This window comes from Theropithecus gelada, chromosome 8 (genome assembly GCF_003255815.1).
Source record: "Theropithecus gelada isolate Dixy chromosome 8, Tgel_1.0, whole genome shotgun sequence".
Taxonomy (NCBI): domain Eukaryota; kingdom Metazoa; phylum Chordata; class Mammalia; order Primates; family Cercopithecidae; genus Theropithecus; species Theropithecus gelada.
In genome coordinates, this window is record NC_037676.1 from 121,661,353 (window position 1) to 121,685,936 (window position 24,584).

Genomic DNA, 24,584 nt, shown 5'->3' on the forward strand with positions numbered 1-24,584 from the left:
TATGGAAAAAAAGCTCAACATCACTGATCATTAGAAAAATGCAAATCAAAACCACAATGAGATACCATCTTACCCCAGTCAGAATGGCTGTTATTAAAAAGTCAAAAAAAATTACAGATGTTGGTGAAGTTGTGGAGAAAAAGAATGCTTATATACTGTTTAGTTGGACTGTAAATTAGTTCAACCATTATGGAAAACAGTGTGGAGATTCCTCAAAGACTTAAAACAGAAATATCATTCCACCCAGCAATTTTATTACTGGGTATCTACCCAAAGGAATATAAATTGTTGTTCTATTATAAAGACACGTGCATGTGTATGTTTATTGCAGCACCATTCACAACTGCTAAGACATGGAATCAACCTAAATTCCCATCAATGGTAGACTGGATAAATAAAATGTGGCGGCCAAGCGCAGTGGCTCACGCCTGTAATCTCAGCACTTTAGGAGGCCAAGGTGGGCGGATCACAAGGTCAAAAGAAGGAGACCATCTTGGCCAACATGGTGAAACTCCGTCTCTACTAACAACACAAAAATTAGCTGAGCATGGTGGTGCGTGCCTGTAGTCCCAGCTACTAAGGAGGCTGAGGCAGGAGAATCGCTTGAACCTAGGAGGTGGAGGTTGCAGTGAGCCAAGATTGTGCCACTCCTGCCTGGTGACAGAATGAGACTCCATCTCAAAACAAAAAAAAAAAAAAAAGAAAGAAAGAAAGAAAATGTGGCACTTATAACCATGGACTACTTTATACCCATATAAAAGAATAAGATCATGTCCTTTGCAGGATCATGGATGGAGCTGGAAGCCACTATTCTTAGCAAAGTAATGGAAGAACAAAAATACAAATACCACATGTTCTCACTTATAAGTATAAGTGAGCTAAATGACGAGAACACATGGACACACAGAGGGTAGGAACACACACTGGGGCTTATCAGAGGGTGGTGGACAGGTGGAGGTAGAGGATCAGGAAAAATAACTAATGGGTGCTAGGCTCAATATCCAGTTGTTGAAATAATCTGTACAACAAACCCCCAATGACAGAAGTTTACCTGTATCACAATCCTGAACACGTACCCCTGAACTTAAAATAAAAGTTAAAAATACAGAGAGAGACAGAGAGAGAGAGAGAGAGATAAAAATCTGTGAGATACAGCTAAAGCTTTTCTTAAAGGTAGTACACAGTATGAAATGCTTCTATTAGAAAAGTTGTATGGCATTCACACTTCAGAGATATATGCTTCTCAGTAGTCATGCCTTTAAGTAATCCACTCCAACACTGAATTAGAGCTGACTGTGTAACCAACAGATAATAGCGGAAGTGAAAATGAGTGACTTCCAAAGCTAGGTCATAAAAAAGCATGCAGCTTCCCCTTCGGCCTCTTGAATTATTCACTCTTGGGAAACCAGCCACATGGTTATGAAATCACTCAAATATTGGAAAGACATGCAGAGAAACTTGCCAGCCATGTGAGTGTAGCACACTGGAAGAGGACCTTCCTGTCCCACTCAAGCCTTCAGACAACTGCAGCCCACCAGATGTCTCACTGCAACTCCAATGGAAACTCCAACAGAAATTTAGAATGTCCTAGCTGAGTCCCTTCTAAATTCCTTATTCACAGAACCCATGAACATCATAAATGGTTCTTTTACTTCATTAGGTTTTGAAGATTTGTTACGCAGCATTAGTAACTGGAATAAGAAAAAGTGTGTAAAATTATTGATCTAAGCTTTCACTTAAAAAACCTAAAAGAAGAAACTTGCCCACTTTTGGACAATAGTGGTTTGAGCAAGGTTCTTTTTTATTACCTATTTTCTTAAGCTTTCTGCTAAGTGGTCTGCCTTTGTTGGTATTATATTCAGCTTTTAGCCTCCACTAAAAGAGACTATTTTTAAAACAGACAACAAAATCTTACTGCTTTGAAATTTTTTTTTCTAAATGAGGGCAAAACAAAGACATTTCCAGAGGAACAAAAACAAAGATTTTGTTACTAGTAAATCTGTCACACAAGATATATTAATAGAAGTAATGGTAAATAGTAAATAATGGAAGCTTTTAGTAAATAGTAATGGAAGAAATAGTAAATAGTAATAGAAGCTTTTCAGCCTAAAAGCAAATGACCCCTGTGTAATTTGAAATCACATAGAAAAATAGAGCACTGGTAAAGGTAATTATATAATTACCAAAGAGAGTATAATTTTACAGTTCTTCTCCTTCTCTTTAGTGATTTATAGACATACATATCAATGGAGCAGAATAAAAAACCCAGAAATATATCCACACAAATACACCAACTGATTTTTTACAAAGATACAAAAGCAATTCAATGGTGCTGAACCAAGTAGACATCCATAGGCCAAAAGATAAGCTTTGACCTAAGCCCACACATAATACAAAAAAAAAAAAAAGAAAAAATGGATCACAAACATATGTAAATGTAAAACTGCAAAGCTTTTAGAAAAAAATGGAGAAAATCTTCAGGATTTTATACTGGATACCAAAAGCATAACTGGTTTTTTTAAATAAAAAATTGGACCTCATCAAAATTTAATTTATTGTGCAAAACATATCTATAAGAGGATAAAAAGGCAAGCTATAGAACGGAGTAAAACATTTGCAAACCACATATCGGGCAAAGAACTATTTTTCTCTAGAATATATAAAGAACTCTCAAAACTCAACATTAAAAAGGTACTCCAATTGGAAGTAGGCAGAAGACATGAAGAGACATTTCACTGAAGAGAATATATAGATGGCAAATATGTACATGAAAAGATGTTCAAAAACATTCGCTGTTAGAGAAATTAACAGCTAATGGAAATTAACAGTCACAATGGAAACTACACAACTATTAGAATGATTCATAAAAAGTAGTGATGACCCCAAATGCTGAATATGTGGAGAAGCCAGATCACTCATACATTGCTGGTGGAAATGTAAAATTGTATAGCCATTCTGGGAAATAATTTAGACATTTCTTTAAAAATTAAACATGTAACAACCATACCATTCAGTAATTGAAATCTTGTTCGTGTATTTCAGAGAAAGGACAACTTATGTTCACATAGACACCTGTACACTTACGTTCACAGAAGCTTTATTCATAATAGCCAGAAACTGGAAAAACCCAGATGTTTTTTAATAAGTGAATTATTAACAAGCAATGGGACAGCCATTCCATATTTGGTAGGCAGAATAATGACCCCGCAAAGATGGCCATGCCCTGTCTCCACAACCTGTGAATATGTTACCTTACATGGCAAAAATAACTTTGTAGATGTGATTAAGTCTATAGGATAATAAGCCATGAAAGCACGTTCAACATCATTATTTATGAGACAGTACCTCATACACATTAGAATGGCTAAAATTTAAAACTTAAAGTACAAAATATGGATAAGAAATGTAGAGCAACTGGAATAGTCGTTCATCATTACTGATAGTGTAAAAGTATACAACCACTTTGGAAAGGATTTTGGTACATCTTTTTTAAAAAGATAAACATATCCCTACCTTATGACCTGGCAGTTCCACTTCTAGATGTTTACCCAAATAAATGAAGGCATGTGTTCACAAACAGACTTGAATTAAGAATGTGCACAGCATTGGGAAGCCAAGACGGGCAGATCACGAGGTCAGGAGATCAAGACCATCCTGGCCAACACGGGTGAAACCCCGTCTCTACTAAAAATACAAAAAAATAAACATTAGCCGGGCGTAGTGGCAGGCGCCTGTAGTTCCAGCTACTCAGGAGGCTGAGGCAGGAGAATGGCGTGAACCCAGGAGGCAGAGCTTTCAGTGAGCCGAGATCACGCCACTGCACTCCAGCCTGGGCGAGTGAGTGAGACTCTGTCTCAAAAAAAAAAAAAAGAATGTGCACAGCAGCCTTATCTAAAACAGCCAGCCCTGGAAACAATTCTAATGTCCAGCAACAAAAAAATGAATAAATTATGGTATATTTAGTCAATTGAATACTACTATAAATAATGAACTCCTAGGATCACAGATCTCTGGTCTCTATGTTACTATGGTGGGAGCTATGCGATTCTATGCATTTTTCAAAACTCATAGAACTGTACTCCACAAAGAATGAATTTTGCCATATGCAAATTTTTTAAACTCAATCACGATGGTGGGAAGAAACCAAGACAGAATGCAGAGTGTAACAAGTGAACCTAACTTTTTTACGAATGAATGGCATACCCCAACCAGATGGGGTAGACAGAAATGAGCTGACCTGTCTTTCTTTAGAAGTGTTTTGACCATATGTAATAAGGTTAGAGAGTAAAAATGCACACAAACACTGTATTCTAGTTGGAAAATTCATTTTTTCACAGAGGTTTGAGGTACCATTCTGAAATAATTTTCAGAATGTTAACTAGGGTTGAAGCATTTAGTAAATAAATTGCAGAGAATGAGAGCCAAGTTTCTCAGTGCCAGAAAAAGAAGTTTCAAATAATCAAAGGGGAGTTGTTAGAATGAACCCTGTGGTGCTGCTGGATTGGAGTCAGGGATATCATTGTGATCTCATGTTCATCCTAATGTGTGTATGTATATACTAGGACCTGTATTTCTATCTGTAGGCATATCTTTGTATATACAAATAGACATATACAGAAATAAAAATAGATTTATGTGTACACATGTGTTAGTAGAGGTACATATATTTCCTAGTTCTGTTGTCTGATAGAGCCTGGAGGTACTGCCACTCCAGCAGCAAGACACATATTGGGTGCCCAGATTTTGGTTTCAAAATACCATTCTCCCATATGAGAAACCAGGATTCCTTGGACTAATGGTCAATTCTAGGACTTGAACAGGAAAAATACAACTCGCACTATATAAACCTAGAGCATATTGTGGTGCCAGAGAGAAAAGAAGTGATTTAAAAAATGAAAAGGTAAAGGCCACCTGAAAGAAATCCTAATGGTCAATGCAGAAACAATTTGAGCAACCAAATGAATAACAGTTTTGATTATAACCCAAAGAATGAAATATAAATAGCCATGAGAGTTAATACTGATATAAATATTTGAAAAAACAGATAGGGATGAAGGGACAACCCTTTATTATAGAAGAATTATAGTTAATAAATGAGGCAGAAATGAGAAACATGGGAAACGATCATTAGAACACTGTAGTAATCATTGCTAAAGGCAAAATTCACTGATGAATGCTAAAATTCATCAGTGAGCCAAGCTTTCAAGAGAAACAGTTTATCTGCACGGTCTCAAATTATCTCCCCAGAAATATTTATTAATTACTGTAGTAGTTTTAATGTACATCTAAAATTTCTTTAATACTCCTCTCTTCAGAGATGTGCAGAGAGGAAGCTTAATTCCCCTCACCTTGAGCGTGGACTAAACTTAATGACGTGCTTCTAAAATAGAACATGAAAACAGAGAAAACAATAACTGACTGGACGTGGTGGCTCACACCTGTAATCCGAGCACTTTGGGAGGCCGAGGCAGGTGGATCACCTGAAGTCAGGAGTTTGAAACCACCCTGGCCAACGTGATGAAACCCCGTCTCTACCAAAAATACAAAAATTAGCCAGGCGTGGTGGTGCACGCCTGTAATCCCAGCTACCAGGGAGGCTGAGGCAGGAGAATCACTCAAATCCAGGAGGTAGAGGTTGTGGTGAGTAGAGATCGTACCACTGCACTCTTGCCTGGGTGACAGTGTGAGACTCCATCTCAAAAAAAAAAAAAAAGAAAAAAGAAAAAAATAACTGTACAGTGAAGAAACGTGACAGATGCCACCAAAACAAGTGATAAAAATTAGCATAATCCATAATAAAACACATTGACATTATGTGCCCTCAATGTCATGTCACATATCTCTCTGGTACTCTTCCCAAAAATCTGTAACTTCAGCCCAGTCATGAGAAATCATCATAAGAAGCCTAATGGAGGGGCATTTTACAAAATACCTAATTGGCTGCTCTTCGAAAGTGTCAACATCATGAAAGCTAAGGAAAGACCGAGAAACTGTCATAGATTGAAGGAAACTAAGGAAACATGATAATTAAATACAATCTGGATTCCTGGCTTGAACCCTGAAGCAGGTTATAAAAAGCTCATTGGTTGACTTTCTTCACAGAATTGGAAAAATCTGCTTTAAAGTTCATATGGAATCAAAAAAGACCCCACATTGCCAAGACAATCCTAAGCCAAAAGAACAAAGCTGGAGGCATCACGCTACCTGACTTCAAACTATACTACAAGGCTACAGTAACCAAAACACCATGGTACTGGTATCAAAACAGAGATATAGACCAATGGAACAGAACAGAGCCCTCAGAAATAATCCCACACATCTACAGCCATCTGATCTTTGACAAACCTGACAAAAACAAGAAATGGGGAAAGGATTCCCTATTTCATAAATGGTGCTTAGAAAATTGGCTAGCCATAAGTAAAAAGCTGAAACTGGATCCTTTCCTTACTTCTTATACAAAAATTAATTCAAGATGGATTAGAGACTTAAATGTTAGACCTAAAACCATAAAAACCCTAGAAGAAAACCTAGGTAATACCATTCAGGACATAGGCATGGGCAAGGACTTCATGTCTAAAACACCAAAAGTCAAAATTGACAAATGGGATCTAATTAAACTAAAGAGCTTCTGCACAGCAAAAGAAACTACCATCAGAGTGAACAGGCAACCTACAGAATGGGAGAAAATTTTTACAATCTACCCATCTGACAAAGGGCTAATATCCAGAACCTATAAGGAACTCAATCAAATTTACAAGAAAAAAACAAACAACCCCATCAAAAAGTGGGCAAAGGATATGAACAGACACTTCTCAAAAGAAGACATTCATACAGCCAACAGACATATGAAAAAATGCTCATCATCACTCCCCATCAGAGAAATGCATATCAAAACCACAATGAGATGCCATCTCACACCAGTCAGAATGGCAATCATTAAAAAATCAGGAAACAACAGGTGCTGGAGAGGATGTGGAGAAACAGGAATGCTTTTACACTGTTGGTGGGACTGTAAACTAGTTCAACCATTGTGGAAAACAGTGTGGCAATTCCTCAAGGATCTAGAACTAGAAATACCATTTGACCCAGCCATCCCATTACTGGGGATATACCCAAAGGATTATAAGTCATGCTGCTATACAGACACATGCACACATATGTTTATTGCGGCACTATTCACAATAGCAAAGACTTGGAATCAACCCAAATGTCCATCAGTGACAGACTGGATTAAGAAAATGTGGCACATATACACCATGGAATACTATGCAGCCATAAAAAAGGATGAGTTCATGTCCTTTGTAGGGACATGGATGCAGCTGGAAACCATCATTCTCAGCAAACTATCGCAAGAACAAGAAACCAAATACCACATGTTCTCACTCATAGGTGGGAATTGAACAATGATATCACTTGGACACAGGAAGGGGAACATCACACACCAGGTCCTATTGTGGGGAGGGGGGAGTGGGGAGGGATAGCATTAGGAGATATACCTAATGTAAATGACGAGTTAATGGGTGCAGCACACCAACATGGCACATGTATATATATATAACAAACCTGCACGTTGTGCACATGTACCCTAGAACTTAAAGTATAATTAAAAAAAAAAAAAAGCTCATTGGTGGAAAAAATAGAGATATGTAAATAAAGTCTATGGTTTCACTAGTGGTATTTTATAAACATTTAATTCTTAGTTTTGATCATTGTATCAATTATGTTAGATGTTAAGGGAAAACTGGATATAGGCTATATAAGAACTCTGTAATATTATGCCACTTTTCTATAGGTCTAAACATTTCAAAATAAACAATTAGAAATATAAAGTATATAAACTTACGATTGATTAAAAGTAGAAGATAATAAACTACTGACATATGCAAAAACATGGATGGATCTCAAAAACATTTCCAGAGTCAAAAAGAGCACATGCTGTATAATTCTATTTATATGTACTTCTAGAACAGGCAAAATCAATGGTGATAGGAATCTTATCAGTGAGTGTCCCTGGATAGGAAGGGACTGACTGAAAAGTCTGCGTTCATGGAAATATTCCATATCTTAATTGGGGTGGTGGTTACATGAGTGTTTACATTTGTAAAATCTCATGGAACTATATACTTTAAAAGTTGTATTTATTATATGTGAATTATACCTCAATAAAGTTGCTTTTTAACAAATCGTGGAGTGGAAAAATGAATAAAATAGAAGTACTTACAAAATACATGAAGCATAAATTAAATAGCACTAACTTGGTCAAGAACAGGCTTGGGTTTGTTTAAAGCTTTGAAAATAACCATAACCCCCAAATTGACCCTAACCTTCTGAGCACTGAAACTGGGAAATGTTCTAAATTTCCAGGAAGCAAGGGTGAGATCAGGCTGTGCCCACACCTCCAGCTAGTTCTGGCCTCCATGTATATTTGAGATTAATTTACAACTATTAAAGCACGCTAATAAATGATCAGAACTTATGGCACCATGCAAGGCTCGCTTTGAAGTTCAGACCATTTCCTTCCTCTGCTTGGAAGCACTTGAGGCCAAAAACTGCTGTGTTGTCCAAACAGCCAGTTATGCTGACCTGAAATCAGACTGGGCACTGTATCCAAAGAGTTAACCCAAGCACACCATGGTGTCACCATCACCCACACCTCCAGTCCCAAACAAAGATCTGCAGGGGGGCTGCCAAGTCTAGAAAGCCATTGACAGGGAAAATCGAGATGACAGGAAAAAAAAATGGAGAGAAGATGTGGAAAAGATTGACTTTGAAACCTCTTCCTTGGATCATTAGCAATGAAAGAGTAGGGAGATGGAGTAGAGATTAATCTGACTTGGAGAAAAGAGCCTGAACTTAGGTGTCAGAGGGGTCAGAAATCTGGAAAATGAACTCTTGGAAAATCTATTTAAACCCTCTGGGCTTCAATTTCCTCACCCAAAAAAAAAAAAAAAAATGAGCACATTCATGACATAAGGAGAATCTTCTTTTGAGTGGCCCTCCCTTGAGTTCTGTTGAGTATGAAGCATTTAAGGAAAAGGCTGGGTTTTTCATGTCTCCCAATCCAGTGATTGGACTTAAATGGGTTTGATCTTCACAGGTTTCTCTGATTGACAACTTCCCTTTTTGTTTGTACTGTTTAGCCCACTGATTCTCAAAGGTTGGACTCTGTATGCCACCCTGCATCATACCTCCTAAAAATTAATTTTAAAAGACAAATTTCAGGAGCCCCACCACCACCCCGCCCAAGACTCCCTGAAGAATCTCTAGGGGTGAGAACAGAGAAATGTACTTTTTTAAAAGATATTGTTTTTATTTTGGAATAATCCCAAACTCACAGAAAAGCTGCAAACACAGTTCAGACTTTTTTATAAAGCCTTTAGGATTCAGAAGCAAGCATGATGCTTCAGCTTCCCAAATGTGCATATCCTACAAGCAAGGACATTCTCCTGTAACCACAAAGCAACCATAAGAATCAGGAAGTTAGGCCTGGCATAGTGGCTCATGTCTGTTATTCCAGCACTTTGGGAGGCCAAGACAGGCAGATTGCTTGAGCTCAGGAGTTTGAGACCAGCCTGGGCAACATGGTAAAACTCCTACTCTACAAAAAAAAAAAAAAAATTAGGCACACATGGTAGCACGTGCCTGTAGTCTCAACTACTCAGAAGGCTGAGGTGGGAGGATCATCACTTGAGCCCAGGAAGTCAAGGCTGCAGTGAGCCATGATTGCACCACTGCACTCCAGCCTGGACAACAGAGCCAGACCCTGTCTAAAAAAGAAATAAAAATAAAAATAGCCGGGCGCGGTGGCTCACGCCTGTAATCCCAGCACTTTGGGAGGCCGAGGCGGGCGGATCACAAGGTCAGGAGATCGAGACCACGGTGAAACCCCGTCTCTACTAAAAATACAAAAAAAAAATTAGCCGGGCGCGGTTGTGGGCGCCTGTAGTCCCAGCTACTCGGGAGGCTGAGGCAGGAGAATGGCGTGAACCCAGGAGGCGGAGCTTGCAGTGAGCCGAGATCGCGCCACTGCACTCCAGCCTGGGCGACAGAGCGAGACTCCGTCTCAAAAAAAAAAAATAAAAATAAAAAATAAAAAAAAAATAAAAATAAAAATAAAAATAAAAAATCAGAAAGTTAAGACTGACACAGTCCTACCATTAATCTTCAGGCCTTGTTCAACTCTCACCAACTGTCTCATTCACATAAAAAGAAATCACATATTGCATTTAGTTACCAAGTTTCCTGAGACTTTTTCAGTGTGAAACAGTTTGCTTTTTCTTGACTTTCATGATCTCAATTCTTTTGGAAGTTACAGCAAGTTGTTTTGTGGAATGTTCTTCAATTTACGTTTGTATAGTCATGTTTTTTCATGATTAGGTTCAACCTATCCACCCTTGGCAGAAGTATCATGAAAGCATTGCCGAACTCTTCAATGCCTCTCATTAGGGGGCACCTGATTTCAATTTGTCCCGCTATTGATGATGTTCATTTTATCACTGAATTGAAATGGTGTTTCCTAGGCTTCTCCACTATTATTTTTTTTCCTTGCAAATTAATACGTATTTTGAAGAAAAGAGGTTTAAGACTATGTAAATATTCCATTCCACCCCAAATTTTCCATGTATTCATATATTTATGTCTATATCAAATCTAGTTTTTTACTTTACTCATGTATACATTATCACCTATTTATACTAATGTATATATTAACACCTATTACTGTCATCCCCACTTCCCACTAAAAAACCCTTCAAACTGGCTGTGATGTTTCTTTGATGAGTCTCCATTATTGTTTGAGCATTCCCTTGCTTCCTTGAGAATGTTCTAGGTTCATGTTACATTTTCCCTGCTCTAGACCTGAAATCAGCCATTTCCTCAAGGATCCCTGGCTCATTTTACTGGAAAACAATATTTAGAAGCCAAGATGTGGGTGCTAAGCGTGTTTCCTGCTACTGGGATGTCTCAGTGGACAGAGATGGGGAGTGTGTGTGTGTGTGTGTGTGTGTGTGTGTGTGTGTATACATGTATACCTATACCCATGCATTCTTGTATTTGTTTATACATCTCTATGTATTGAAAACCATACCAGGCGCAGTGGCTCACACCTGTAATACCAGCACTTTGGGAGGCTGAGGCGGGTGGATCACCTGAAGTCAGAGGTTCGAGATCAGCCTGGCTAACATGGTGAAACCCCGTCTCTACTAAAAATACAAAAATTAGCTGGGTGTGGTAGCACATGCCTGTAACCCCAACTACTCAGGAGGCTGAGGTCACTTGAACCCAGGAGGCTGAGGTTTCAGTGAGCTGAGATCATGCCATTGCACTCCAGCCTGGACGACAAGAGTGAAATTCTGTCTCAAAAAATAAAAATAAAAGAGAAAACTGGCCAGGCACAGCGGCTCACGCCTGTAATTCCAGCACTTTGGGAGGCCGAGGTGGGCAGATCACCTGAGGTCAGGAGATTGAGACCAGCCTGACCAACATGGTGAAACCCCCTCTCTACTAAAAATACAAAAATTACCCAGGCATGGTGGCAGGCACCTGTAATCCCAGCTACTTGGGAGGCTGAGGCAGGAGAATCACTTGAACCCAGGAGGCGGAGGTTGCAGTGAGCCGAGATCATGCCATTGCACTCCAGGCTGGCTGACAACAGTGAGATTCCGTCTCAAAAAAAAAAAAAAAAAGAAAAAGAAAAAGAAAAAGGAAAGAAAACCATAAGGTCACGATATACTTCCAACTCCAATTCAATACCATCAAATTAATTTGAGTATTCTTTCTTTCCATATTTGTAACTCCTTTCTCCAACAGGGAAATCTGACTCTCTTATCTTTAATGTATTTACTTACATGAGCAATCCCACTTTCTGTGCCAAATCTCTCCTCTTATACACCACCTCCTCCCCCATATAGAATGCCCCTCACCCACTCAGGCATCAACACTCAATCCAGGGTCATATCCCCATGCAAACATCCTCCTCATCTCACTTGGTTTCTGACTTCGCACGCCAGGGTCCCTCATCCAAGCAGATGCCCTCCTCCCCCTGATTCTACCCTAGATCACCCATCTGGGGGTGCTGTCCCCATTCTGCCCCATGCGTAGACATCTTCTTCAACCCAGTCAGGCCCCACACTCTGCCCCTCTTGCATGGATGCCCTCTTCACCTTGCCTAAGCTTTGGGGACCACACTTCAACAAAAGCTTCATTAAGATTTCAGTGTCCAGCCTGAGTTAAACTTTTTAGCATAAAATCAACCCCAACAGAGCTCCTGAGCTACGTAAATGTCAACTGTAAAATACTGCGATGAAGGTTGATGAATCAGCTCTCATTCTCTGACCAATTCATGAAGATCTCTGCTTTCTTCTTCCATTAGAGAACCCCCACTGGCCGCTCAGGAAAAATAGGACATGAAATTTACATTTCAATTTGCAATTCCATTAAAGTAATAACAGCAGCCAAAGGACACTTTATTGCTACCCTTGCCACATTATCAGTGGCCTGGGACCAAGCTTCCAAGTGCATTTATTGATACGATGCCTGTAGAAAAGATACAAAATTCTTTGTGTTCTTTTGTTATGGGGTATGGAAATCAACTTTACATAGATCCTGTGTGTTCTTGGTTTATAAACGGCAGTCCTGCATATGGAAATAAGAGTAGCGTCTGCCTGCCTCTAGCTCATGTAGCCACTCCTAGGTACCAAGACAAACAGAGATATTGTCTACAGATTTCACCAGACCAGTAATAAGGAGCAAAGAAGGCAAGAAGCAGGGGAGAAAGAGAGGCACAAAGCAAGATGACAGAAGCAGTAGAAACACAATGACTGCAGATGAAACATGTGACCATCTGGTTGCTCACTCTACCAGCCATTCTTCTCTCATCAGCACCAGAGGCATTCCATTTCTAATGGCTGTTTCTCAGCAGCACACAGCATGTCCAAGTCTCTTCCAGCTCTAAAAATCTATCCCTTTAACATATACAGTTCTTTCTTCATCACCCTTTATCTCTGACTCTCTTCACAGCCAAGCTACTTTTAAAAAGAGCATTTGATACTGTTTTCACTTTCTCACCTCCTTTCACTTTGCTTGGTTTTAAGCCAGCTTCTTCCCTTGCCATTTCTGAAGTTGCCATTGCCAAAATCAGCTATTTTCATCCTGTTGCTAAATCCAACAGACAAATATTTATCAATCTCTACACATGAGCCTTTTCAACATTATCTGTCTCTGCATACCATTTCCTCCTTCTTTAGAGTCTGGCTGCAATTGGTTTCTAGAGCATCACTCCCTCCTGGTTTTTCTTCTACCTCTATGGCTGCTCCTTTTTAGTTTCCTCCACTTTTACCTCCCATCCCCTGCCAAGGTGTTCACAAAAGTTCAATCTTCTGTCCCCTGAGTGATCACATGCACTCACTCTCCTGCCTTTAACACAGACAGTGAACCCAGATCTATATCTCTTTCCTGGAGCTCACTCCTAAAACCCAGTTCTCTAGATAAAACTGTCAATGTGCGTCTCTGTTGCATCTCAGAGTGTTGGAGAATTCATCTCAAACCCAGCATTTCAGAAATTGAACTCTTTAGCTACAAACACAAAATCTATGCCTCCTACATCACTCTCCTTCTTTTGGAGCACCATCAATGTAGAAACCAAGCCAGAAACCTAGATATCTTTCTGGACTCATCATTCTCCCTCACCTTTCACACCAAGTCCCACTGAGGCTGCCTCCTAAACATCATTTGACCCTCTCTTGTGCATTTCTGCTGCCACTGACATAATTCAAACACTCGACTTCTCTGAATCTAGTCACTGAAATAGCCTCCAGGCAAGCACTAAACATGTCCTTTTCCCATCAATGTGGACTTTCTTTCTTTTTTTGTTTTGTTTTGTGGTTTTTGTTTTGAGATGGAGTTTCACTCTTGTTGCGCAGGCTGGAGTGCAATGGAATGATCACAGCTCACTGCTACCTCTGCCTCCTGGGTTCAAGCAATTCTCCTGCCTCAGCCTCCCAAGTAGCTGGAATTACAGGCACCCGCCACCATGCCTGGCTAATTTTTTTGTAATTTTTAGTAGAGACGGGTTTTTGCCTTGTTGGCGAGGCTGGTCTCGAACTCCTGACCTCGGGTGATCTGCCCACCTCGGCCTCCCAAAGTGCTGGGATTACAGGCATGAGCCACCACACCCCACCTCTTTTTTTTTCTTTTTTTGGTTTGTGCCTCAGGCTGTAGTGAAGTGGCACAATCGTGGCTCACTACAGTCTTGACCTCTTGAGTTGAAGTGATTCTCCCATCTCAGCCTCCTGAGTAGCTGGGACCACAGGCACACATCACCGCATCCAGATAGCTCTTGTATTTTCTGTAGAGACAGGGTTTCACCATGTTGCATAGGCCGGTTTTGAACCCCTGGGTTCAAGCTATTCACCTCCCTCAGCCTCCCAAATAGTTGGGATTACAGACGTTACCCATCATGCCTGATTCAGCTTGGGCTTTCAAAACTTCAAATTATTCTAATCCTCTGCTTAAACTTACTCAAAAACTTCCTATTGCCTGCAGAATGAATTCCAGAACCCTTAGCAGAATGTTCAAGGCCCTTTATGATCTGGTAGCAACCTAATTCTCAAGCTTCATCCTTTAAGACTCCCTAGCTTGTATGCAATGAGTCGGTACCACTAACATTTCCTGTCATCCCAGCAATCCATGATTTGTATGAGCTCTGCCTTTGGACATGCAGTCTCCTTAGTCAAGAACTCATACTTCACTACACCTCCCTCTAACTAACTAACCAGCACTGTGAGGGCATGGTCAACTCCGTTTTTTCCCACTCATCATGTTAAGCCCAACAGAGCACTCTGCATGCAACGGGTATGCACTAAACAGATGCTGTCAATCACTCCAATCACTAGTCTATGAAGGTGACTGCAATGGCTGGGTCTGGGCCTCTGTCCACATTTGCCAAGTGGGAAAGAGGGCATTGCTGAAGACATTTTAGAGAAGAGAGGTAGCAAGCTCTTGCAATCCTGCTGCTGTGGCTCTGGGCATCCTACTCTGGTAACATTGCATATTTGATGAACGAAAAGTTGGCCCAAAGTTTCTAAACAGGATTTTAAGAAGGAAAATATTTTTCCCCATTCTGAGAAGATGGCATTTTTCTTTCTCTTTGGAGAACAGATCAAGTTTAAAGATCAGTTTCCTCAAAGAGCTTAAGATTTTTATAACAGTTTCATACTGAATCTGTAACCATAGCTGGCCTTATTCCATTGCCAAGTTGGTCGGTATTATTGAAGACTAATACTCAAGGCTGTGGTTTTCTGGGAGAAGAAAAAAACAACAACAACTCCTAAGAATAACAGAATAACAGTTGAAGGAAACAAATGTTATTTCAAAGGTGTTTCGCCTCACTGACTGAACTTCCCAGGTGAGCACATGGCTTCTGGAGCAGTCCTGGCATTAACAAGCCAGCATCTCCCTATTTGTCTAAGGGGAGGAGGTGACCTTACCCTTGAGCTACAACTGCACTGAAGCCTCAGTTCCAAAATAAGAACTACTCCTTTCCCATCTTTCCTTAGTTGGCTGGCCCAGGCAGAACTTATTTTTGTTCTTTTTTATTCTTTCCTACATCCAACACCCACTTGCACACACACACACACACACACACAAATACACACACACACAGGCACATACTCACATTTTTCTTCTTTCTCTGAGAACATTCACTGTTTTAGATTTATGCCATATCCTTGCAGAGTTAACTTTCATTCTTTATTTTTCTTATGGTTCAGGAATAGAGAGTTTGGACAACTCCAGTACAATTATTTCCATTTCTAGACAAGATTGTATTAATAGCATGAGCTTTGAGGTCAGACAGAGCTATGCTCATATCCTGGTGCTAACACTTCCTGGCAACCTCAGTCAAGTCACTTAATTTTACATTATAAGTAAATTAGGATGCATCAATTTGGGACAATATTGAACATTATTACAAATATGAAAAATATTTACAGTGCTATATGAACACAAAATGTCTTTCATTATCAATAAAACTAGCATTTGTAGAATGCTTTTTAGTTGGCAAAGTCCTTTACACATATATTTTCTGAATAAGGTAACGCCTAATAATGATCTCAGTTGGGCGATATTCTCATAAGTTTTATTCTACAGATCAATAATCCCAGATGGCCAACAGTGACTTGCTGAGGGTCATACACTTAGTAAACAACAGAATCAAGACATAGCCTCTGGAATTCGTGTGATAGTTTTTATTTTAAAGATAGTTTTAAATGTCAGAAAACAATGTAACTACATTATGGAAAGTTTACAAGATTCAGAGAAATTATCTCAAATCTTCCACTGTAAAATAAATAAATAAATAAATAAATAAATAAATAAATAAATGGTACTTTCTCCTTCTTACCTCTCCACCCACCCCATCTTATTTTATGTAGTGGAAAACAGTTCTCCTGCTATTCGCCCACTACTGCCTAACAGTCCCACCGTTGGTAAATTCATGCCATCTTCCTGAACCATTCTCTTCCTTTGGGGCATCCATGGACCCTAGGATTTTATCTCATTTTCATTAAAGAATAAATATTTATTTGAGTAAGTGACGATACTGTGATGGGAGGTGGATAAATGCCCTGTGAATCCGGCTCATAATTCTCTTCTTTCCCCCATCACCTGCCAAGATCCCACCACCTACACATGTATGCTCAACATCTGCCCATTTTTTCTAACTCCTATGATCTGCACACTACTCTTTTAGAGTCCAACACATACAAGGGTATTCCTTGATCTAAGTTCTCATTTGGAGCTGTTCCATTTTTAGACAGCCGAAAACTCAGAACCTATGAAGTCTAACAAATTTGAGTTCAACCCTAAAGTCTATTACTTATTATTATTGTAACATAGAGCGAACTGGTTATTAGCTACCATCCTCAATGTGCATATATAAACTGGGGAATATTTATAATTAACATTTGATCATCAGTGGATCAATTTGAAGTTATATTCAATGATAGAACTTCCATTTTCTGAATAAATCTCAAGGTTTAATACAGCTCAGACTCAAATAAATATGCCAATCAATAAAATCATTGTTACAAAAATTATTACTGAAATAATTCCATATGTTACTTTCATCTCTCAGAGAAAATTCAGTCAATAATGCAAGGAAAACTTTTAAAAATCTCCTTTATTCTTCTCTCTTATTCTCCCATCCTACAGCTGTTTTAGGGTATAAGTGCACTCTCCGGCTCTCTCTTGCACGCTCTCTCTCTCTCTTTCTCTTTGTGTGTGTGTGTGTCTCTCTCTCTCTGCCATTATAAGCACACTCTCTCACTCTCTCTCTCTCTCTCTCTGCCATTTTGCCAGATTTGCTTCTTCTTCTGTGTCTTTTTCAGCTCTTTAAAATGTAGGTTGGTCTTGCTTCACTGACATTTTCTTTTTGGCTTCACCGTCTGCCATATCTATGGATCATATTCTCCACAACAAAGGAGACGCTGAAGAATACCTCTTTTCCATTTCCTCCCACCCCTGCGGTCCTGTCTTTTCCTCTCTGATTTTTCTAACTAGGCTTTAAAAATACTTTTTTAAAATCCTTAGGAACCAGATGGACTGGATTGGGCAGGGAAGGGAATGCAATTTATGAGCACATGCAAAATTCTGTATGTATGCAGGGAAAGAAAGTTTGAAAAAACATACATATGTTAAAATGGGGGCTTCCTAAACCTTATTTATCTATATTCAGGGTAGCAAACTGTGAAATAAACCTCTCTATCCCTAATTGTCTATCCTGGCAATTCTTTCTGCTCTCTGCTCAGTGTGGTCACAGGCCCCCCGCTTTCAGCTTCTTTCTATTTTTTCCATATTTTCATCTTCTCCTGTCCACACTGATTTACTAATCTAGCCTCTTTGTAGACTCCTAGAATCCCTATCCACTCAACTTTTTACTTCTGTTTCTTGTTAAGTCTAAGGCCAAGATGCTCCCAGGTTCCATTGTTTCATCTTTCTTAAATTGTGATGATAACATATAATATGAGACCTGATCTCTTAATAAAGTTTAGGTGTACAGTTGTGGATCATTAACAATGTACAATGTTGTAGCAGCTTTCTAGAACTTATTCATCTCACATATCTAAACCTTCAATGCAATTGAACAGCAACTCCTCACGTCTTCCTCCCCTCAGCCCTCAGCAACCACCATTCTACTTCCTGCTTCTATAAGTTTGACTATTTTACACACTTCATATAAGTGGAAACAATCTAAATATCTATTAATAGATGAATGCATAAAGAAAAACGTATACAGATTTATTCAGCCATAATGGAATAGTATTTAGCCATAAAATGGAACAGTACTCACCCATAAAGAAGGAAGTCCTACCATATGCAACAACATGAATGAACTTTGAGGACAGCTATGGTCTGAATATGTCTCCCAAAATTTGCATGTTGAAACTTAATGACCATGTGGTAGTATTAAGAGGTGGGGTCATTAGAAGTTGATTAAGTCACGAGAGCAGACACCTCATGGATGGAATTAGGGCCCTTATAAAAGGGCTTGAGTGAGTGCTTAATTCTCTTCTGCTCTTCCACCAAATAAGGACACAGCATTTATCCCCTTTTTAGCCTTTCCATGCCTTCCACCATGCGAGGACATAGCAAGAAGCGTGTGCCATCTTGGAAGGAGACAGCAGCCCTCACTCGACATAGAATTTGCCAGAGCCTTGGTCTTGGACTTCTTAGCCTCCAGATCTGTGAGAAAACAAAATCTAGCTCCTTATAAATTACCCAATCTAAGGTATTTTGTTACAGCAGCACAAACAGACTCAGGGAAGGACATTATGCTAAGTGAAATAGTTGGGTTCTATTTCTAAATCTGCCAGGGGTCTTTGAGTACAGAAACCTCCCTGAGGGGTGTTACTCATCTCTATGTCCCCATTACACACAAGACACTTAATATTGTTGAATGTATATGAGACATGAATGAATAAATTTGGCTCTACTAAAATTCTTACCATCAGATCTCTACTAGACCTGCCTGCATGTTAACAATCCTTATATCCCTTTATAGCTGATTCCTTGTTTAATGTCTGGAGAGACTGTTCCAAATCTTTTATACACCCCTCACACCCAATTCCCACCAGCATCACCCATCTTTTAGTCAGCGTGTTCCCTCCTTTGAAGCAACCTGGTGAGAACAGTCTTTGCACATAATCTTTGAAGGTTATGGCTCAACCTCCAGCTACTCCCTGGGGTTTTCTGCCAACAGAAACCTTTTCCACATCACACTATTATGATTAAGTCCACACTTTTTCCTACGAAATGTCTAAAACATATTTTGAACCACATGGAACAGTTTTTAAACCCAATGTTTTCTCACAGAAGTCTTTATTTCCATTCAGGTTACCAGCCCCCAGAACTTCCTTTATGAGAAACCAGAGAAAAGAGAAAGAAAACTCTGTGCAAATACATCAACTAATTTCAGGGTGAGAATATTTGCTTCTTAGAGGCATACCAATTTCAAAACCAAGCTATGCCACATTAGAAAATCTCACATGTCCTTTCTGGGACCTAAATAACCTCCATTTTCTTAAAAAAAAAAAAAAAAAAAAAAAAACTATCGAAAGGTAGAAGCAAGATAGCCTTCACAGACAGCCACAGGTCAGTCCCTTAAATAAATATGACACTGGATTTCTTTGAGTGAAAGGCCCCTGATAATCCAGCAAGTTCCCTGGGTCCATGTTGGAATGGAGGAATTTTGACATGATCCAAGATAGAAAAGGCATTTAACCTGTTTCTGTGGGAATTGTTGTCAAAATACTTTGAGAATTCTTTTAGCTTGGGCCCTTTGATAAGTGTCTTAGGTCTGGTTCGCTAGAAGCCATATATGGGGTAGCCAATAAATGTGATTTATTGAAGAAGAGATCTTCAGGAAGATCTTCAGAACCAGTAACGAAGCAAGGCAAACAGGAAAGAGACAAGAATGTCCAGGTAGGGTCTAGTCTTGGTCTGACCCACCAGGGCTCTCTGGAACGTAAGCTACACTTCAGAGTGATGCCACATTAAAGCCAGGGTCAGTCTTTTGTACCTCTGAGGTCATCTGTCATTGGTTCCAATGGTGTGTACCCTCCTGGTCTAAGTAGCTTTCCCTGCCTGAGAAGGGAAAAGACAGCAGTGAGCTGTTGAATACTCACAGCAGCTGGGGATGGGTAAACAGGAGAATGAAAACTAATGCGTATTCACCACCTTCTTCCAGGCACAACACTAGGTGCTTTGCATATATGATCTCTTGCAATCTTCCTAAACCTGTAAGGAAGGTATTATATCCCCATTCTATAAGTAAAGTGAGGCTGAGAAGGGTTAGTCTAAAATTATTGAAGTAGTAGGGATAGCTGGGCTGACCTTCTAAAGAGTTTCAGAATTGATTTTCTCTCTAGATTTTAGGACTTAATAACCCAGTCACTAGCAGACCCCTGACAAACACAGAAACAATCCTATAGACGCCAATTTTATCCTAACCGACATCTCAAAAGTAACCGAAACTTCTTGCACTAAGGAGGCAGCAGCAACACACTCCCAGCAACAGCTAAGAACTCTCTTGAATGAACGCTCTGAGGCTGAAACACTTTAACTAGAGGTTTGCAAAACTAGTCTGACTTCCCCTGGATACGAGCACTGTCTTAAGGCCCTTCTCTAATTTTTGTTGTTGTTGTTGTTCTGAGACTGGATCTCACTCTGTCACCCAGTTTGGAGTGCAGTGGCACCATCTCACTACAACCTCTACCTCACAGGCTCAGGTGATCCTCTCACCTCAGCCTCCTGAGTAGCAGGGACTACAGGTATGCACCACCATGCCCGGCTAATTTTGTGTGTGTGTGTGTGTGTGTGTGTGTGTGTATTTTTGGTGCAGATGGAGTTTCGCCATGTTAACCAGGCTGATCTCAAACTCCTGAGCATGAGTGATCCACCAGCCTTGGCCTCCCAAAGTGCCAACATTACAGGCATGAGCCACAGTGCCCTGCCAATAATTTTGTTTTTACTGTCAACTGGCAAACTTAAATAAATTCTATAAGCTAAGCACTGTGCTAAGCCCCTACATAAGATATTTTATTTAACCTCACAATAATCCTATGAGGTAGTGTGACATTATCCCAATTTTACCAATGAGGACATTAGAGCCCAGAGAGGTTATGTGAGTGGTCCAAAATCATACAACAGAAGTAGTGAGAATGTCAATTAGCAACAAGTGCAAAAAAATCCATTGAAATTGCAACCACCTGAGAACTTCCTTGCTTGCCTGCCTATCTCAAGGTCTAAGTCCATCTAAAGACGTACATTATATCTGCCGCTAAGTATTTAGAAGCTAGCACCTTTGCTTGCCACTCTGGGAAGTGGTATGGCAGAAGCAATTATCTCTAGCCACAAAAACCCAAAATTGTTGACTCTGACACTTACACATTTCTGCCTTCTATTATCAGCCTTCCTCAACTTAGGTTTCTTTTTTTTAGTGGAGTTGGGGTTTCACCATGTTGGCTAGGCTGATACTGAACCCCTGGCCTCAAGTGATCTGCCTGCCTTGGCCTCCCAAAGTGCTGAATTACAGGCTTGAGCCACCGCGCCTGGCCAACTTAGATTTCTTATAGATCTAGACGCCACTGACGTTAGCCAAATGGTTACCATGAACTCTGTTAAATGGGGTGATGTAGATGCTGGACTGCAATCACGCTGGGTGAAATTTTCCACACTTGAGCTCTGAAGGTGATGGCCACAGTCCAAATTTATGTTCCATCATCTTTCTTTTAGGTTCCAGGCCATTTATGTCAGAGACATTATCAATACAATGAGAAAAAATATTCCAAATATATCATTAGAAATACATCTGTATTTTTAAATCCAAAATCTAACTAGATCACATGGCTGCTTTTTTGATTTTCAGGGGATTCTTTCCCAAACTCCTGCACACAATCCTTCCTTCAGACAAATCAACCTGCCAGTGTCCTCACCATCATCAGGGATGCAGGAAAAGTTACACAAAGGTATTCAAGGAAAAAACAATGGCCGCTCTCCATTCAAAGAAAAGTACAACTCAAAAGCAAAAGTGTTGTAAACGTAAAGGGATGAAAAACATGTCATGTGGAAGTAAAAGTGAAGTCATTTTGAACAAATATTTTACTGAACCTTAGTTTATTATTTGAAAAATAGGAACAATTGTGCCTGCCCAATCCATCCCTTATGGTTATGAAACAAGGAGCAAAATCCAAATTGGACTAAGATCAAGCATTCCATATGTGCAATCACTTGAAAATTGTAAAAGGCTGTAGAAATGCAACAGAGGGTTCTTGAGAGGCAATTGTAGTGTCGCGGAGAAATACTATTCCCTGGAAACAGGAGAGATGGTCTGGGGTCTTGTTCTGTCCTCTCCTAGTGAACCTTGACAACAATCCTGTCTGCTAATGTTTATTAGTGGGCTTACTTTGCCTGGCGTTGTCTTAAGAGCTTCAACATATGTGTTTACCAGGGAAGTACTATCAGTATCCCATTTTACAAATGAGGCTTCTCCGTGATTCTGAGAAGGTAATTGGCCTGTTGGTACCCCCTTCAAGGGAAGACACAAGCCAGGATTCCAAGCCAGGCTGTTAGCCTTGGACTTCCTAACATGAACACCACTCAGCCTGCCTTTGCCCACTCACGTAGCTTCTCCTTCTAGTCTTAATTTCCTCATTGGCCAAATGCAGATGATGATGCTTACGTGAGGTGTGCTAAAGATCAGATTAGCAAACACATGCAAGTGCTTGATAACAATAAAACACTAATACCAGGGAAAAATAATTAAAAGCTTTTCTACAAGACTGTTTATTATTTCTCCACTACACACAACACTTTGAAATAACTACAAATGGAACTCCAATATCATATTACCCTGTCTCGCTATATCTACCTAGCTACCCATGGATCTTAGTTGTAGTTGCAGTCCATACATATTTGAAATAATTTTCTTTCCAAAGTAATTATCCTTGTGATATGGTTTGGTTCTGTGTCCCCACTCACACTTCACCTTGAATTCTAATAATCCCCACATGTCAAGGGCAGGACCAGGTGGAGATCATTGAATCATGAGGGTAGTTTCCCCACACTGTTCTCATGACAGTGTATGAGGGTTCTCTAGAGGGACAGAACTAATGGAATATATATATATGGGATATATATATATATAGGATATCTATATATTCATATATGGAATATATAGAGAGAATATGTACATGGAATATATATATGGGAGTTTATTAAGTATTAACTCACACAATCACAAGGTCCCACAATAGGCTGTTTGCAGGCTGAGGAGCAAGGAGAGCCAGTCCAAGTACCAGAACTGAAGAATTTGCAGTCCAATGTTCGAGGGCAGGAAGCAATTGGCAAGGAGAAAGATGTAGGCTGGGAGGCTAGGCCAGTTCCTCTTTTCACATTTTTCTGCCTGCTTTTATTCTGGCCATGCTGGCAGCTTATTAAATTGTGCCCACCCAGATTAAGGGTGGGTCTGCCTTTCTCAGTCCACTGACTCAATTGTTAATCTCCTCTGGCAACACCCTCACAGACACACCCAGGATCAATACTTTGTATCCTTCAAGGCAATTAAGTTGACAGTATTAGCCATCACAATGAGTGAGTTCTCACCAGATCTGATGGTTCCATAAGGGGTTTCCTCACTTTGCCCAGCTCTCATTCTCTCTCCTGCTGACCTGTGAAGAGGTACCTTCTGTAACGATTGTAAGTTTCCTGAGGCCTCCCCAGCCATGCAGAACTGTGAGTCAATTAAACCTCTTTCCTTTATAAATTACCCAGTCTCAGGTATTTCTTCATAGCAGCATGAGAACAGACTAATACACCTTGAAAATGAGGCCACTTTACCAGCATGTTGATACTGCCTTCTATATGTCATGTCCTGCAAAATAGCTCTGAGTTTAGAAAGAGCAAAGAAACTTAATACCTGCTTTAGGTACATGTCTCACAGCAGGTGGTAGCTAATCCCGAAGTCATAGTGCTTTCTCTTTCTTAGAATCACAAGAAGTATTGATATATTGCAATCAAAATAATAACCTATATCCTTTTGGGCAAAATAAAAATTTGACTTCTAGATTTCTGTACAGATGAGTGAAACTATCACTTAGGAAAATTTTATGGGAAGAAAAACTAACAGAAAATGTAATTAATTAATTTTACCTTTTCTAGGATTTGGGAAACAACATTCATTTTGAAATTTACAGTTGAAGCATATCAGTCCAAGTAAGGGGACCCCATTGCTCTTGGAAGTATGGCTTTTTTAGGGAGGAGGAGTATGGCTTTTTAATTTCTGTTAACATGGGGAACATTTTTTCATTATGTGTAAAACTAGGCAAATATGTAAATTTCAGCAGAGCAACAGAAGCTGAATGAGTTAATTCGGTTAGGAAGGTTTACTATGTGCCAGGTGCTGGGAATCAGACAAAGTCCTTCTATGAGAACGCTCCCAGCCTAGCTGGTGAAACACTTTCCCGGGGAGTTATAATGCAGAATAGTGAGTACAATGAAGGTGCCACAGAGAATCTGGAGGAGATGCTCCC